General features: G+C 43.6%; 1 long non-coding RNA gene across 1 annotated transcript in view; it reads right to left on the bottom strand.

Annotated features, from left to right (window-relative positions):
• Positions 1–4,178, bottom strand: part of LOC308516481 — a 143,428-nt gene extending 139,250 nt beyond the window's left edge. Inside the window, exon 1 of the long non-coding RNA XR_013995746.1 lies at positions 4,044–4,178. This is a non-coding gene — a long non-coding RNA (uncharacterized lncRNA). The remainder of the gene's footprint in view (positions 1–4,043) is intronic.
• Positions 4,179–17,686: the final 13,508 nt, after the last annotated feature.

Below are 17,686 nucleotides of genomic sequence, written 5' to 3'. Positions count from 1 at the left end.
TGCTTCCCATTGGCTAATCAGGGCGATATGCAAATTAACTGCCAACCAAGGTGGTGGCCGGCAGCCATGCAGCTGAAGAAAACAGGAGGCTTGGTAGCCCCAGTGATGGAGGAAGCCAAGATTCCCTGCCTGCTGCTGCCGGGCTCTGAGCTGCACTCTAAGCAACTATGTTGCAATTATAGAACCTAAACAAACCCCAGATACCTGCTTTCAGCCAGTCGGACCTCAGAGCTGGAGCTGCAACAGTGTTTCAATTATAGAAGCTAAACAAACCCAGATACCTGCTTTCAGCAGCCGAGGCCTCAAGCTGGAGCTGGCTCTCAGATCCAGTGACAGCCATAGAAGGTAAATAACTCCCAGAATAAAAAAAGAAAAGAAAAAAAGGAGAGGTTGGGAGCTTCAGTCACCCACCAGCCTGAAAATGGCCCTCAGCCCCTCATCCAGACTGACCAGGCACCCCAGTGGGGACCCCCACCATGAAGGGGGTGCAACCAGCTGCAAACAGCCATCATCCCCTCATCCAGGCTGGCCAGACACCCAAGCGGGACCCCCACCCTGATCCAGGACACCCTTCAGGGCAAACCAACTGGCCCCCACCCTTACACCAGGCCTTTATCCTATATAGTAAAAGGGTAATATGCAAACTGACCCGAACAGCAGAAAGACTGGGAATGACTGGTCACTACGACACACACTGACCACCAGGGGGCAGACACTCAATGCAGGAGCTGCCCTCTGGTGGTCAGGGCACTCTCACATGGGGAGCTCTGCTCAGCCACAAGCCAGGCTGATGGCTGACAGTACAGCGGTGGTGGTGGGAGCCTCTCCTGCCTCCTTATTAGTGCTAAGGATGTCTGACTGCAGTTTAGGCCTGCTCCCCGCTGCCAAATGGACATCCCCCGAGGGCTGCTGGGCTGCCAGAGGGATGTCTGATTGCCATCTTAGGCCCAGTCCCCCGAGGAGCAGGCCTAAGCCAGCAAGTGGTCATCCCCTAAGGGGTCCCAGACTGCGAGAGGGCACAGGCCAGGCTGAGGGGACCCCCTGCCCCGAGTGCACAAATTTTTGTGCATGGGCCTCTAGTCCTGTCTAATAATAGACAAACATGGTAATTAATCATACCTCTGCTACGCTTCCCATTGGCTAATCAGGATGATATGCAAATTAACTGCCAACCAAGATGGTGGCCGGCAGCCATGCAGCTGAAGTGAACATAAGGCTTGGTTGCCCTGGCGATGGAGGAAGCCAAGGTTCCCTGCCTGCTTGGCCCAGCTCTGAGCTCCGGATGCAACAATGTTGCAATTATAGAAGCTAAACAAACCCCAGATACCTGCGTTCAGCCAACCGGGCTCAGAGCTGGACCCACAACAAAGTTTCAATTACAGAAGGTAAATAAATCCCAGAATAAAAAAAAAAGAAAAGAAAAAAAAGGAGAGACTGGGAGCTTCAGTTGCAGGCTTGGCCAGCCATAAAACGGCCCTCAGCCCCTCATCCAGACTGGCCAGGTACCCCAGTGGGGACCCCCACCCTGAAGGGAGTGCGGGCAGCCTGAAAACAGCCCTCAGCCCCTCATCCAGGCTGGCCAGGCACTCCAGTGGGGACCCCCACACTAAAGGGGGTACAGGCAGCCTGAAAACAGCCATCAGTCCCTCATCCAGACTGGCCAGGCACCCTAGTGGGGACCCCCTCCCCCGAAGGGGATGTGGGCAGCCTGAAAACAGCCATCATCCTTCATCCAGGGTGGCCAGGTACCCAATCGGGACCCCCACCCTGATCCCGGACAGCATTCAGGGCAAATCAGCTGGCCCCCACCTGAGCACCAGGCCTCTATCCTATATAGTAAAAGGGTAATATGCAAACTGACCCGAACAGCAGAAAGACTGGGAATGACTGGTCACTATGACACACACTGACCACCAGGGCGCAGATGCTCAATGCAGGAGCTGCCCTCTGGTGGTCTGTGAGCTCCCACATGGAGGAGCTCTGCTCAGCCACAAGCCAGGCTGATGGCTGACAGTACAGCGGTGGTGGTGGGAGCCTCTCCTGCCTCCTTAGCAGCTTAGGTCTGTTCCCTGCTGGCAAGTGGACATCGCCTGAGGGCTGCCAGGCTGCCAGAGGAATGTCTGATTGCCAGCTTAGGCCCAATCCCCTGGGGAGCAGGCCTCAACCAGCAGGTGTTCATCCCCGGAGGGGTCCCAGACTGTGAGAGGGCACAGGCCGGGCTGAGGGACTCCCCACCTCCCACGAGTGCACAAATTTTTGTGCACTGGGCCTCTAGTCCTATATAATAAAAGGCCAGTGACTGAAACGGTGGAATGACTAGAACGACCAGAGACCAGAACACCACGGCCCCACCCAGGCTGGCCCCACTCCCCAGGGAGTGGTTAGGGGTGCCCCTAGGCAATGTGATAGGGTGTGAGTTTGATGGGGGAAAGTCACAGAAATAGGGGAGAAGGTTTTAAGGGTCTGCGGGGTTAGGGTGGTCCGCCCAGAGTAGATTTGGAGTGTGCTGGGAAGGAAGAGTAAAATCTGATTGGAAAATGGCTCAACACAGTGCCTTTCTCATTGCAAACCAATGGACTGAATGGGCGGTTGTTTCATGAGTACACTTGGGACCGACATGTTCATGGCAGCAGCAGTAATCCTGAAACTTCACTGATTCCAGATAGTAAACAGGTATCAATGTCAAAGAACAGATAAATCCTCTCCAACTACAGGCCCTGAATGTTGCAACGTGACTGAAGGAAACACCACTTAAGGAGGAGCTAGAAAAACCGGGAGTATGCGACCAGAGGATTGTGGAATTGTGGAGAACGCCTGGGCGCCTACCACTAGAATGTGAGCCTGTTATTACGCATGTGCATAGTAAGCTCTATAGTCCTCAGTCTTGCAGTATTTGGATGTGACTTCTGGCGGGAAATTATTTCAATTGAGGTTTGCACGAGGAAGATCAGAATTAAAGGTTTTGTTTGTTACCTTGGTTTGAAGCAGAAGAAAATGGGGTAGTGACGAATAAGAAACTTTGGAGAAAGTGAAGGGCAGTTTGTCCAGACTGTTGAGACCTCAGAATTAGAGTTTAATTGGGATAGAAATCCTGCTAATAGCACCTGGTGCCTGAAATCTGAGCACTCTATGTTTAGGTTTTCCAGTTCAAGTTTTTGGAGACTGCCTAATAAAACATTCCTGGTTGGAAAGTGCAGAATACCACGGCCCCTTGCCCAGTCTGGCCCTGCCCCCCAGGGAGCAGTTAGGGGCGAACATGCAGGCAGGCGAGTGGTTGGGGCAATGAGGCAGGCAGGCAGAGGCAGCTAGGGGTGATCAGAAGGCAGGTGAGTGGTTAGAGGTGATCAGGCAGACAGGCGAGCAGTTAGGAGCCAGCAGTCCCAGATTGCAAGAGGGATGTCCAACTATCAGTTTAGGCCTGATCCACAGCAGGATTGGGCCTAAGCTGGCAGTCAGACATCCCCCAAAAGGTACTGGATTGTGAGAGGATGCAGGTCGGGCTGATGGACCCTCTGGCCCCCATGCATAAATTTCACGCACCAGGCCTCTAGTATCTTTATATCCATCCCAGACCACTGCCCTGCCCACTAAATGTCTGCTTTGGAATGTCTCCTTGGCCCCTCAAAGCAACATTTCTAAATAAGATTCCCAGTCCCTCCACACATGCTTCTCCTGAACTCCTGGTTTCAGGTATGTCATCGCCTGCATTAAGAAGACATAGAACCTCAGGAGTGACTCTAGATGACTGCTCTAAATACACAACTTCTCAAGCCCTGCCCTTTCTGTGGCTCCATCGCCCAGCCCCTGAGGCCTCTGAGCCATGCCCGGACATAGCAGATGTTCACTGCATGGTGTGTTACCATTGTTGTGGCCATGCCAATGAACTATTCTGCCCCAAAGAAAGAAACAGCTAGTCTCTGACTCTTTACAATCAAGCTCAAGCTCTTATAATTAAAACAACAGCAACAACAAACCAACCCAGCATTCCTAGTTAATAAGCAGAAAACTTGTTGAGTTATAATAACAAGGATCATTTCACTTACTTCTCAGAACTGACCATGCGTTCACAATTGCCCATGTCTTGCCCTCTGCTTTCTTGACCTTGGTGAGGCTTCTACCTTTCCCACAGGCCCCCTGCTTGGCCACAACCTGAGATAGCACTGAAGTGTCCCTTCCTCGGCTTCTCCAGGAAGTGGGCTGACCACAGTGAGGCATTTCCTGTCAGACCCCGGCCATTGTGCACCTTCCTGCCCAGCTGCCCAATGCCACTGAGATCTGCCCACCCCTCCCTGTAAAAGGAAACCCTTTTCTCTTTGTGTCCGAGGCACCTGCATGTGCCTGAGATTGCATATTCTCCTGTAGAAACTGTCCTTTTGAATCAAGTTTCTTCTTGTCTAAGTCTGGGTTTGCCTGTTTTGACACAACCCTCGGATATAGAAACTATGATTAGTCCATTTTGCTTCAGAGTAAAGTAAGGCTTTAAAAAAATCCTCGTATTCCAGGGCCCCTTAAACAACAAATGGGACATCTGGATCCAAATCCAGATAGCTGGCTCTTGGAGGGTGAGCCTGTGCACTCTCAGCCAGGCTCACTCAGTGAGTGGCCTCACTGAGTCTCCTAACAGCATCTGAAGGGAAGCTTTCTTGGGCTACTTATGGTTCCTGTGTAGAATGAAATCACTAAAATATTGTTATTTTTAAAATGTTATCATTTATACTGTTCATTAATTCATAGTAACCTGAATTTGTGAAAACTATCAATTAAAATATTATAATCAAAGCTTGTATTTTTATATAATCTTTCAAAGCGCCTATATCAGTACAACCACCCTCTGTCCCCCTGGTTGATCAATCCTATGTCTTTTGTTTCACAGTTATTTCTTTTTTAAATTAAATTTGTTGGGGTGACATTGGTAAATAAAATTATGTAGGTTTCAAGTGTACAATTCTATGGTACATCATCTATATATTGCATTGTGAGCCCACACATCCCAAGTATTTCTATTTAGTGATTTCATCCTGTCTGTGTGGAAGAAGCCAGGATGCAGGGGCAGATTTCTAGCATCATCAGGGTTGTTTTTTTTTTTTTTTTAAAAAAAAAAAAAAAAAAAGGAAAGGAGATCCAAGATGGCAGCTGATGGGATGGCAGGCTGCAAGATAGTGTGTGAGTGAGAGAACAAAAGGAGAGTGCATGGATATGCGGGGAGTGTCTGTATTTGTGAGTGATGGACAGCTATATTCCAAGGGACTGCTGGGAACTGCCGGACCTGGCTCTCCTGGTACGGGCAGCCTCTACTACTGTTGAAATCTCTCCTATAGTGGCTGGCTCTGCCACAGAGACCATGCCATCTTGAAGGGGAGAGTGGCTATGATTGGAAGCCCAGCCTTACCTTCAATTGAGGAGACCTTGGATATCTCCCAGGACCCTACAACCACAACACCCAGGGACCAGCTGCCTCAATTGAAAACCCACAACCACCAGGACTCCAGCCTCCAAGACCGCAGGCTCCTGGATAGTCTGTCAAGCGGGGAGACAGAGTGGCGCCGAATATATGGAGGAGCCCTGCGCCTTCTCACAGAGCAGATAGAAGGAACAGCTGAATCGAATAACACCCACCTGGAATTGACAAATTAAACACAGCTGGTGAGGCAATCAGCAGACAGAAAGGTCAGATATCGCCTAGAGCAGTGGTCTGCAACTGCAGCCCCTTGAGTATGGCTCTTCCACAAAATACCATGTGCGGGCAAGCACATACAGTGCGATTGAAACTTCATGGCCACACGCAAGGGGCCAAAGAGCTGCATGTGGCTCACGAGCCGCAGTTTGCCGACCACTAGCCTAGAGAAAGGTGTGGTCTGGGATCCAGGCTGGAGGGAGAAATGTGTGCAGTGGGATCTAGAGTTTCAGAGGAAGACTGCGCCTCACAAAATCCGCAGCCGGAGAGGTCAGTATAGCCCAAAAATGTGGAAGGGGGTCCATGGGGCTTCTGGCAGAAGAGGACTCTAGAAATCAACCCACAGCTAGGCTGGGCCCAGAAAGGCAGCCTGAACTTCTACCAGTATACTGGCTGCGCAGTGACACTTGCAGTGCCAGGGGAAAAAGACGTGAGTCTTCGCACTTACTCTGGCTTTTTTTTTCTTTTTAAATCCTTGCTTTTGATTACTAAGCCCAGTACGTAGGATCTTCCAATTAAAAACACTCACAGAGACTGCAGGGGAAAGTTGTTTTTGTGGAACCTGGGGATCAGAGTGGGGAGAGACTAACAGAAAACCAGCTTTGGGGCAGTCTGTCTCCCCAACCCAGTATTAAGTGCTGCAGGGAAAGCAATCTAAACACTGGGTAGAGAGACCTTTTAGCACCAGATATTAATACAGAAACACTGCCACCCAGGGGTTGAATCACAAATTGACTCTTGTGTAAATACAACTAAAGGCAGGCTGAGAAACAAAGAGATCCCACCTGCTTGAAAACAGGGTTGTGGCTTATGACACTGAGGAGCGGTGGATAGCAGGGAACTTCAATACTGTCCTGACTACCTGACAGGAAACAGACGTGCCAAACAGAACAATAGAGGAAGTTATTGACCTTCACTACTTCACATTTTTATTTTTTAACTTTTACTTAAGAAACTAAATTTTTTTCTCACTTGATTTTACCTTTTTTATTATTTTCATTTTTAATTGTTATTATTACTACTATTATTTTACCTTTTTTAAAGTTTTATTTTATTTTTCTTTCTTTTATTTTGGGATCAGTGTTCTACATTCTATTTTTACTTTTTCTTTAGCATTATTTTACTCTATCTCAATTTTTCCTTTATGACAAAACTCTCTTCCTCACTTTTCCCCTTTTTTTGTCCTGTTTCTCTTACCCTGTTCCTGCTTTAGTTTTTCCCTATCCTTTCTTTTTACTTCCTGTTAAAAACTTGATCCTACTTATATATCTAATTTCTGCTCTCCTGCTCCAAGTCCATACTCACTTTTCTCTTCTCTTTCTTCACTATCCAAATCTTTTTTTCTTTTCTCTTCCTTTTTTTGTTTTTTGTTTTGTTTTGCCTTTTTCTTTCTCTCTGTCTTGTTGTTGTTTGTTTGATTGTTGATTAGTTTGGGGGTTTTTTTGTTTGTTTATTTTTCTTTTTTTTGCTTCTGTGTTTCCTCTCCTCACTTGTTATCTTCTTCTACTAATAGCTTAACTAATTCCAATCACCAACTCAGGATTATCTACTCTCTATTCTCCTTTTCCAATAGTTAATGAATACATAGATAGAAAAATTAAAGAAGAGAAAAAAATGTATATATATAAATTTTCTTTTATATATACTAGAGGCCCTGCACACAAAATTCGAGTACGGTCCCTAGGCCTGACCTAGGATCACCTATCAAGGACCAAGTTGTTTCCCTGGCTGCCGGCAGCTGGCCCCATCCCCCATGGCCACCCACCCCCAGTTCCCGGTTCCCCGGTCACCATCAGGTAATCAGAGCCTGCTGGCCAGGGGTGGTTGATGGAGGGGAGGGACTGAGAGGTTGGGGACAGCTCCTGCATTGAGCGTCAGCCCCCTAGTGGTCAGTGTGCATCATAGTGACCAGTCATTCCATTGTTCAGTCTATTTGCATATTACCCTTTTATTATATAGGCTATGCATAGCCCATGGACATGGGCAATAGAGTAGTGAAAACCTAGGGGGAGGGAAATAAGAGGGGGAAATGGTAGATATCTGTAATACTATCAACAATAAGAATATTTTTTAAAATAAAGATACTCATCACATTTCTAATCACATGTTTAATGTCTCTTTCCCATTATTCAAATTTCAAGAAGGTAGAAACGCAATCTTGTTTCTTTATGTGTTCCTAGCACCAAGGACAGTGACTCACACATAAAAATTATTTGTTGAAAGAGAATGAATGAATAAGGACAGCTTTCTTTTTCTGGGTAACTCTTATTCACCTATCAAGGACCAAGGCCAGATGTTATATCCTCCAGGTTGGGTTACAGTCAAATCTGATACATCTTTGGATCCCTAGGGCCTAGATTGGAACTTGGTATATGATTCATATATCATAGATATCTGTCAAATAATAATAAACTCTTGGCCAGGTGTTGGTAATTGTTGAAACTGAGTGACTGGTATATCAGTAGGGTTCATTACACTGTTCTTTCTCCTTTCACCTATATTTTTAAATTTTCCATAATAAAAATTGAAAACATTTATATTCACCTAAAGTCAAGCAAAAGTGTAGTCAAAGATGACCTTAAGGTTTCTGGCTGAGGCAAACCAGTAGATGGTGGTGCAGTTCACTGGGTGGATGAAGTGGAGCTGCATCCAGACTCGAATGTGAATGTGTATGGGCTAGCATGTAGAGGGTTCTTTTTCACCCCAGTGAAAGTTCTTCAAAGGTCATTAAAAGGGATGAAAGAATAAATTTTTATTTTAACACCCTTAGTTTTAATTACTTGGGGGCATCTCCAGTCAGCTGTGAAATAGTTAGCAGCTACAATAAATTAAAATCTCTGCCTTAAACAATGATCTATGAGAGGGTTTCTGGGTGGTAACTGTCCCACTCATGATCCTCGATGGCCTCTGGGGCACTGATCTGGCTGTCCCACTCTCTAGGGAGTCTGCAGTAAATACTGTGACCCACCAGTGCTTCCTTCACACTTCTCATCCACACTCTCCCCTTCTTCTTTACCACTATTTTATTTCAATTGGGAAGCGATTTATTGACATCAGCGAGACCTCGATTGGTGTCACAGCTTTATGTTCAGCAGCAGGTAGGGTGTCAAGAAAATTCTGGTTCCCTTTTGACTTCACCACCTTCTGACTGCAAGTCACTTGACCATTCTGAATCTCAAACGCTGCCTCTGAAAAATAAGGATAACAATCATGGCGACTTCACAGGGCTGACACGAGGATGAACACACACAAAGGGTTCAACACAGAAACTGGTACAGTGTGAGTGGTTGATAAACAAGAGCTATTATTATCGCCAGCACTGAGTCCTCCTCAGCTCTCCACCTGAATGTCGGGAGAGCTTCCACAGGAGCAGAACAGGCTGCCCTCCGCCCGGTGGGTGCATGGTCCCGTGTGTGTGCATGAACAACTTCAGGCTGGGGTGTATGGTGGTGCCGGGTCGGCAGGGTCAGCAAAGGTGAGGGCTGTGTTGTGGGACCCAAGAACCATGCATAGGGTTAGTGGCTGGTGCAGGGGTGGGGCTGTGGGCTCACCAAGGCTGGAGGGTCCTACTCGCAGCCCTGGATGCCTCAGCCACCCAATGCCACCACAGCAGCTGGCTCTACTTCAGCCACCGCCACTCTGTCTTTGTTGGGAAGCATGTTCAAATGTGCGGAAGGTCGTTCAGCTGTCTGGTCTAATTACCATATTATCTTTTTGTTATTATAGATTTTAGTATATATATATTTTTTTCTCTTTTTGTATTTTGTTTTTTACTTTTCTTCTTATACACTTATTCTCTTTCTAACCTCCTCTATACTGAATTTTGGCTATTTTCCCATTCATTCCATTCCTTGACCTTAACTGCTGGAAATAAGCTCTACTCCTCAGATTCATTGGGATATAGGTTGTTTGGGTGTTTGTTGTTTGCATTTTTGGATTAGCTGTTGTTTGTAGTTTGCATTCATCTCTAGGTGTTTGTTGTTTGCATTCTTTGGATTAGTTGTTGATTTTTTTGGAGTTTTCTCCCCACATACATATATTTTCCCTTTTCTTTTTTCTTCTTTTTCTTTTCTCACTTACATTTTTTTCCTTCTGTCAATATCATTTTTGCACTCTTTTTTTTATCCCCTAATTCTCTATTCTCTGGTGGTCACCTTTATTTGGGGTTATTAGTATCGTGAATACATTTGTGTTTGGTGCCTTGTGCATTGTGTCTTGTTGTATTGTATTTTGTACTTTTAAGTCAATGCAGGAGAGAGAGAGCTACATAACCAGACACCCAGAGAGGAGTGATCATGGGGAGACAAAGAAATAGCCCGCATACAAAAGAAAAAGAGGCATCACCAAAAAAGGAAGTAAACAAAATGGAGGCAAGCAATATATCAGAGAAAGAGTTCAGAAAAATGGTCAAAAGGTCACTGAAAAGGATGAAGACAAATTCAACATGTGTAAGAATCAAGTGGAAATGAAGAATGACATCGCTGCAATAAAAAATTCAACAGGAAGCATCAACAATAGACTAGAAGAAGTGAGCTAGAAGACAAGGTAGGAAGAAATACCCAAGTAGAGTAGCATCTAGAAAAAAAAGCAACTTAAAAAACAGGAGGAGAGCCTAAAGGAACTTTGAGACAACATGAAAAGAAGCAACATCCACATAATAGGGGTACCAGAATGTGAGAAAACTGAGCAAGGAATAGAAAACCAGTTTGAAGAAATAATGACAGAAAACTTCCATGATATTGGAAAGAAGAAAAAACTCACACAGTCCAAGAAGATCACAGAGTCCCAAACAAGATGAACCCCAAAAGACCAACACCAAGACACATTATAATTAAACTGGCAAACACCAGCAACAAAGTAAGAATCTTAAAGTTTGCCAGAGAGAGACAGAAAGTTACCTACAAAGGATCACCCGCCAGCCTATCGACTGATTTCTCAACAGAAACACATAAGGCAAGAAGGGAATGGAATGAAATATACAAAGTCATGCAAAGGAAGGGTCTGAATCCAATAAGACTGAACCCAACAAGGCAAGCAATAAAAATTGAGGGTGAAATCAGGAGCTTCACAGACACAAAAGAACTAAGGGAGTTTATTACCACCAAACCATCAATGCAAGAAATGCTAAAGGGTCTGCTGTAAAAAGAAGAAATAAGAAGGTAAGAAGAAACACAGGCATAATGAATAAAAATGGTGACAAATAATAAGTTAGCAATAATAACTTTGAATGTAAATAGATTAAATGCTTCAATCAAAAGACATAGGGTAGTTGAGTAGATATGAAAACATGATCCATATATCTGCTGCCTACAGAAGACCCACCTCAGAACAAAGGACTCACACAGACTGATGGTGAAGGGATGAAAAAGGGGTTTTCAGGCGAATGGAAATGAAAAAAAAAGCTGGGGTAGCAACACTTATATCTGACAAATTAGACCTCAAAATGAAGGCCATAACAAGAGATAAGAAAGGCCACTTCATAATACTAAAGAGAGCAATTCAACAAGAAGATATAACTCTGGTAAACATATATGCACCCAATACAGGAGCACTGAAATACATAAAAAAAAAACTTCTGGTGGATATCAAGGGAGATATTCACAGCAATATAGTCATAGTAGGGGACTTTAATACTCCATTAACACCACTGGACAAATCCTCTAAACAAAAAATCAGCAAAGAAATATCAATCCTAAATGACTCACTAGAACAGAAGTAATTAATTGATATCTTCAGAACATTTCACCCCAAAGCCACAGAATATATTTTCTTCTCAAGTGCACACAGGTCATTTTCAAAGAAAGGCCACGTATTGGGGAAGAGGCAAAATCTCTTCAAATTCAAGAAGATAGAAATCATACCAAGCATCTTCTCAGATCACAATGGCATAAAATTAGAAATCAACTACAATAAAAACAATGAAAAAAAATCAAACACTTGGAGGCTAAATAGCATGCTATTAAACAGTGATTGGGTTACCAAAGAGATCAAAGTAGAAATTAAAAACATTATGGCAACAAATGACAATGAAAACACAATAATCCAAAATCTATGGGACACAGTGAAAACACTCTTGAGAGGGAAGTTCATAGCTCTACAGACCTAATTCAAAAAACAAGAAACAATGGTAATAAATTATCTAACCTACAACTCAAAGAGTTAGAAAGAGAGCAACAAAAAAAAGCCCAGTGTAAGCAGAAGGAAGGAAATAATAAAGATCAGAGTAGAGATAAATTACATAGAGACCAAAAGGAAAAAAAAAAAAAAAACAATACAAAAGATCAACTAAACCAAGAGCTGGTTTTTGAAAGGATAAACAAGATTGATGAACCTCTAGCCAGGCTCACCAAGAAGCAAAGAGAGAGGACCCAAATAAACAAAATCAGAAATGAAAGAGGTGAAATAACAACCGATCCCACAGAAATACAAATGATTATGAAAAAATACTATGAACAACTCTATTCCAACAAAATGGACAACCTAGATGAAATGGACATATTCTTAGAAAAACACAAGCTCCCAAAACTCAATCAAGAAGAATCAAAAAACCTGAATAGACCAATAACTACTGAAGAAATTGAAGCAGTGAGCAAATATTTTCCAGTAAACAAAAGCCCTGGTCCAGACGGCTTTACAGGGGAGTTCTACCAAGCATTCAAAGAACTAAAACCTATCCTCTTCAGACTATTCCAAAAAATTCAAGAGTAAGGCACACTTCCAAGCTCTTTCTATGAAGTCAGCATTACCCTAATCCCAAAACCAGATAAAAACACCACAAAAAAAGAGAACTACAGGCCAATATCCTTGATAAACATAGATGCTAAAATCCTCAACAAAATTCTAGCAAATTGGATTCAGCATTACATTAGAAAGATCATACGCCATGACCAAGTGGGATTTATTCCAGGGATGAAAGGATGGTACAATATCCACATATCAATAAATGTGATACATCACATAAACAAAATGAGAGACAAAAATCACATAATCATATCAATCGATACAGAAAAGGCATTTGACAAAATCCAACACCCTTTCTTGATAAAACCTCTCAACAAAGTGGGAATAGAGGGATCATACCTCGACATAATAAAAGCTCTATATGACAGTCCTACAGCCAACATCATACTCAATGGGCAAAAACTAAACTCATTTCCTCTAAGAACAGGAACAAGACAGGGATGCCCCCTTTCACCATTCCTGTTTGACATAGTACTGGAAGTGCTGCCCATAGCGATCAGACAAGAAGAAAAAATAAAAGGCATCCAAATTGGAAAAGAAGAAGTAAAACTGTCCTTATTTGCAGATGGCATGATACTATACATAGAAAACCCCAAAGATTCCATCAAAAAACTGCTAGACCATCCCACTCCTGACACCAAGAAAAAAAAAAAAAAACCTACTAGACCTAATAAATAAATTTGGCAATGTAGCAGGATACAAAATTAACACCCAAATATCTATGGCCTTTTTATACACCAATAATGAACTCACAGAAAAGAAACTTAAAAAAAAAAAATCCCCTTTACCATTGCACCAAAAAAATTAAGATACCTAGGAATAAACTTAACTAAGGACATAAAAGACCTGTACTCAGAAAACCACATAGCTCTACAGGCCTATCTCTTTTTAAAAAAAGAGATAGAGGAAGGCATAAACAAATGGAAGAACATACCATATTCATGGATTGGTAGAATTAACATCATTAAAATGCCCCTACTACCCAAAGCAATCTACAGATTCAATGCAATCCCTATTAAAATACCAATGGTATATTTCAAAGATATACAACAAACTCTCCAAAAATTCATCTGGAATAATAAAAGACCCCAAATAGCCACACCAATCCTGAGAAAGAAGAACAAAGTTGGAGGGATCACAATATCTGATATCAAGCTATATTACCAAGCCACGGTTCTCAAAACTGCCTGGCACTAGCACAAGAACAGACATGTAGACCAATGGAACAGAACAGAGAACCCAGAAATTGATCCAAGCCATTATGCTCAATTAATATTTGAAAAAGGAGGCAAGAGCATACAATGGGGTCAAAACAGTCTCTTTCATAAATGGTGCTGGGAAATTTGGTCAGATACATGCAAAAAAAATGAAACTAGATCATAAACTTACACCATACACAAAAACAAACTCAAAATGGCTAAAAGACTTAAATGTAAGATGGGAAACCATAAAAATCCTACAAGACTCCATAGGCAGTAAAATAGCAGACATATGTTGTAACAATATCTTTACAGACACAGCTCCTAGGGCAATGGAGATTGAGGAGAAAATAAACAAATGGGACTACATTTAAAAAAAAAAAAAAGCTTCTGCACAGCAAAAGAAATCATCAACAAAACAAGAAAGCCCACTACATGGGAGTACATATTTACCAATGCTATTTCAGATAAGGGTTTAATCTCCAAAATTTACAGAGAATTCATACAACTTAACAAAAGGAAGATAAACGATCCAATCAAAAAATGGACAAAGGATTTAAATAGACACTTATCGAAAGAGGACATACAGAAAGCCCAGAGACATATGAAAACATGCTCAAAGTCACTAATCATCTGAGAGATTCAAATCAAAACAACAATAAGATACCATCTCACACCTGTCAGAATGGCTATCATTAACACATCAACAAACGACAAGTGCTGGCAAGGATGTAGAGAAAAGGGAACCTTCCTGCACTCTGGTGGGAATGTAGACTAGTGCAGCCACTGTGGAAGACATTATGGAGTTTCCTCAAAAATTAAAACTGGAACTCCCATTTGACCCAGTAATCCCACTTCTAGGAATATATCCCAAGAAACCAGAAATACCAATCAGAAAGGATATATGCACCCCTATGTTCATAGCAGCATAATTTACAATAGCTAAGATTTGGAAACAGCCTAAGTGTCCAGCAGCAGAGGAGTGGATTAAAAAACTGGTACATCTACACAATGGAATACTATACCACTATAAAAAAAGAAGGAACTTTTACCATTTGCAACAGCATGGATGGACCTGGAGAGCATTATGCTAAGTGAAATAAGCCAGTTGGAGAAAGATTAATATCACATGATCTCACTCCTATGTGGGATATAATGATCAACATAATTTGATGAAGAAGAACAGATCCAGAGACAAATGGTAGGGGAGGGGGTGTTAGAGAACAATCAAAGGACTTGTATGCATGTATATTAGCATAACCAATAGACACAGACACTGGGGTGGTGGGGGCTTGCCCTGGGTGGGAATGGATTGGGTTGGGGGGTCAATTGAGGAAAAAGGAGACGCATGTAAAACTTTAGACAATAAATAGATTAAAAAAAATAAAGACATTTTTAGGGTACCTCTAAAAAAAAAGTAGCATCCTAAGCTCTCGCTCTCGCTCTCTGCCCCATGCAGCAGTAAGGAGGCTCACCGTGTTTCTGTACCTGCCACCCACTTAGGGCTGACACTTGCAGATCATGCACTCAGACAGGCACACCATTCTTCACATGTGTCAGCCCCATTTTGCACCACAACCCTCCAGGAGTCATGCTGTTATTATAACTGCATAGGAGAAATGAGGAGACTGAGGCACAAAGAAGTTTGGCAAGAAGCTCAACGTCACAGAGATTCCCCAACCCCACCAGGGCACCCTGCCCTGTCCCCTGAAGACTGTTCCCCTGATGCACACCAGTTTGGCTGCTTTCCCCTGGCCACGGGGATGGAATCCTTCCCAGTGCCAATCAGACCAGCAGCACGTTCAGTCACAGAATTCTCTGTATGACAGATGCTTGCAGACCCCACATGAACCCATTCTCCCAATGGCTGCTTGTGCTCATTCTCCAGAAAGCTCCCTGCAACAAGTGTTGAAAAGAGCAGCGGGCCCTGCAGGGTCAGGAGCTGATGTCTGTGGCCTGCAGCTGAAAGTGCCATGGTTTCAGCCACTTTCACATACATGTGTCAGGAGTGTTCTGGGCTCACTGGTTCAGTATGTGCGCTGCACCAGGGGAGGGAGGACTGGATGCTGGCTGAGACAATCAGTAACTGCAGCTTTGGAAAAGCTTCAGTCTCATGGCCTCATCTCCTGCCAGTCAATGACACGACAGGTCAGGCTGCTGCTCGCTCCTCTCTGAGGCCACCATGCTCTAGTGGGGAGGGCACAGTAGCTGGGCTAGCAATCTGTCCACTGAGTTTAGCTCCTTTGGAGAAACTTCCGAATCTCAATGTCCAGGCCCTACCTGCAGAGACAGTGGATTCATCAAGCCCAACATCAGTACTTCTTTTTTTCTGCAACTCAGCATGGAGTTCCAATAAGGAATGAGGAGGCAGGTTTGAGAACCAAGGCTCTGGAATGTTCTCAAACTTGAATGTTCATCAAAAACACCTGAAGACAATTCCCACCCCAAACTTTCTGATTCAGTGGGTGAGGACCAAGGCATTTCTAGTCAGTTCCCAGAAAAGGCCGATACAGAAACTTTAATGTAGATGGTTTTCCATCCTTTCAAATTTTCCATTTTTGTGACTGTTTTGTAATGTACACAGTGCATTAAAACAGTCATTCATGTATATAATCTATAAATTAAGAAATAAAAAGCAAACATACATGCATCAGGGCTCACTGATGAGACAGTCAGGTGCCTACTCACCAGGTATCCTCACCTGAGAGGCCCCAGAACCCCTTGGCAGCTGCTAAATAAATGCAGAGTCCCAGCCCTCAGTCTCATTCGGATTCAGGACTCAGAGAAATTCACACTTTACACTCACATCTTAGGATATTCTGAGCAGGGAGCCATTGACTCCACTATGAACCTCCCTCAGAAAATGCCTTATTTTTCTTTCTCTCTACTTAAAAATAGCTGTATTCTCTCACTCAAAAGCCACAGATCTCCCTGGCAATGGGTATATAGGTGAGTGCAAGGAAGGGAGCAAACATATCAGCATTCTGCTTGTCTTTCTACCTCCCCTTCCCCTGAGAGCCCCCCTTTCTCCCAGGCTCCCCTGTCCTCCCCTGATTGGGCCTCTGCTCACCACACCATGGTGAAGCCCACTGCTGCCCTCTAATGGCCACTCTGCAGATAATTTCTCCCCTAATGCCTCTCCTTCAAGGAACATTTTCCAAAAGGCCTGTTAATCAGGACATGGCAGGATGAGCAAACAGGTCAATCAGAGGTGGTGTCATCCAGAGGAAGAGTTGTATGTGAAAGACAATATTCTCACAAACACATTCATTCATTCAACGGAAATGTTGAAAAGATTTGGAACAGTGTACTAGGCATTGTTCAAGTTCCTAATAAAAAATAACACAAAAATCCCTGGTCCCACAACGCTGACAGCCAGTGGGGAGGAGACAACGAAGAAGTGAATTGTCCTCGCTCTTGTATGGAGTAAACTGCTGTGGAGGAAGACGTGGCTAAGAAGAAGCGAGGGAAGAGCTCACAAACAGAGAGAACATGAACATTTATCGGCCAGCTATGAATTGAATTACTGGGTGTTCTATATAGGTCACTTCTCTTCATCTTCACTCTCTCATTGCACCCTTCCTTTCATTATAATAGCCAGTCTTATGTGTAAAGAAACTGAAGCACAAAACATTAGGAAACTTGGCCCAGGTGTTAGTTAATATTTGCATGCATTGAACTTCTTAACTGGTATAGGAACAAAGCCCAGGGAGGACTTGAAAAGGAGACTGCTCACACCTTCCCCTACTTACTGCTCACACACCTTCCCTGGGGCTTGCAATGCTGCCTGCAGTGTGCCAGCTCACCTTCCCATTAGTACTCCCCATATCCTCATTCTCTAAAACCTGTTCTTCTCTGTTCATTCCATGATACAGTTTCTTTCTACAGTGCAAGGGCTTAGTGACAGTTAACCTCTGCTAATCACACAAATAATTTACTCAATTTATAGCCCTACAGTCAAATCATCATTACCCAAGTAACATCTCTGGGTGGGGCCTTTTTCTGGCAACAGTCCCTAATCCTAATGGAGGAAAGGCCAGGCCCTCTAGTTGGGCAATGAAGAACATGCTGA

The sequence above is a fragment of the Myotis nattereri genome (genome assembly GCF_964212035.1).
Source record: "Myotis nattereri genome assembly, chromosome: 3".
NCBI lineage: Eukaryota > Metazoa > Chordata > Mammalia > Chiroptera > Vespertilionidae > Myotis > Myotis nattereri.
The sequence above is the reverse complement of the archived record's forward strand: the minus strand, read 5'-3'. Positions and strand labels throughout refer to the sequence as shown.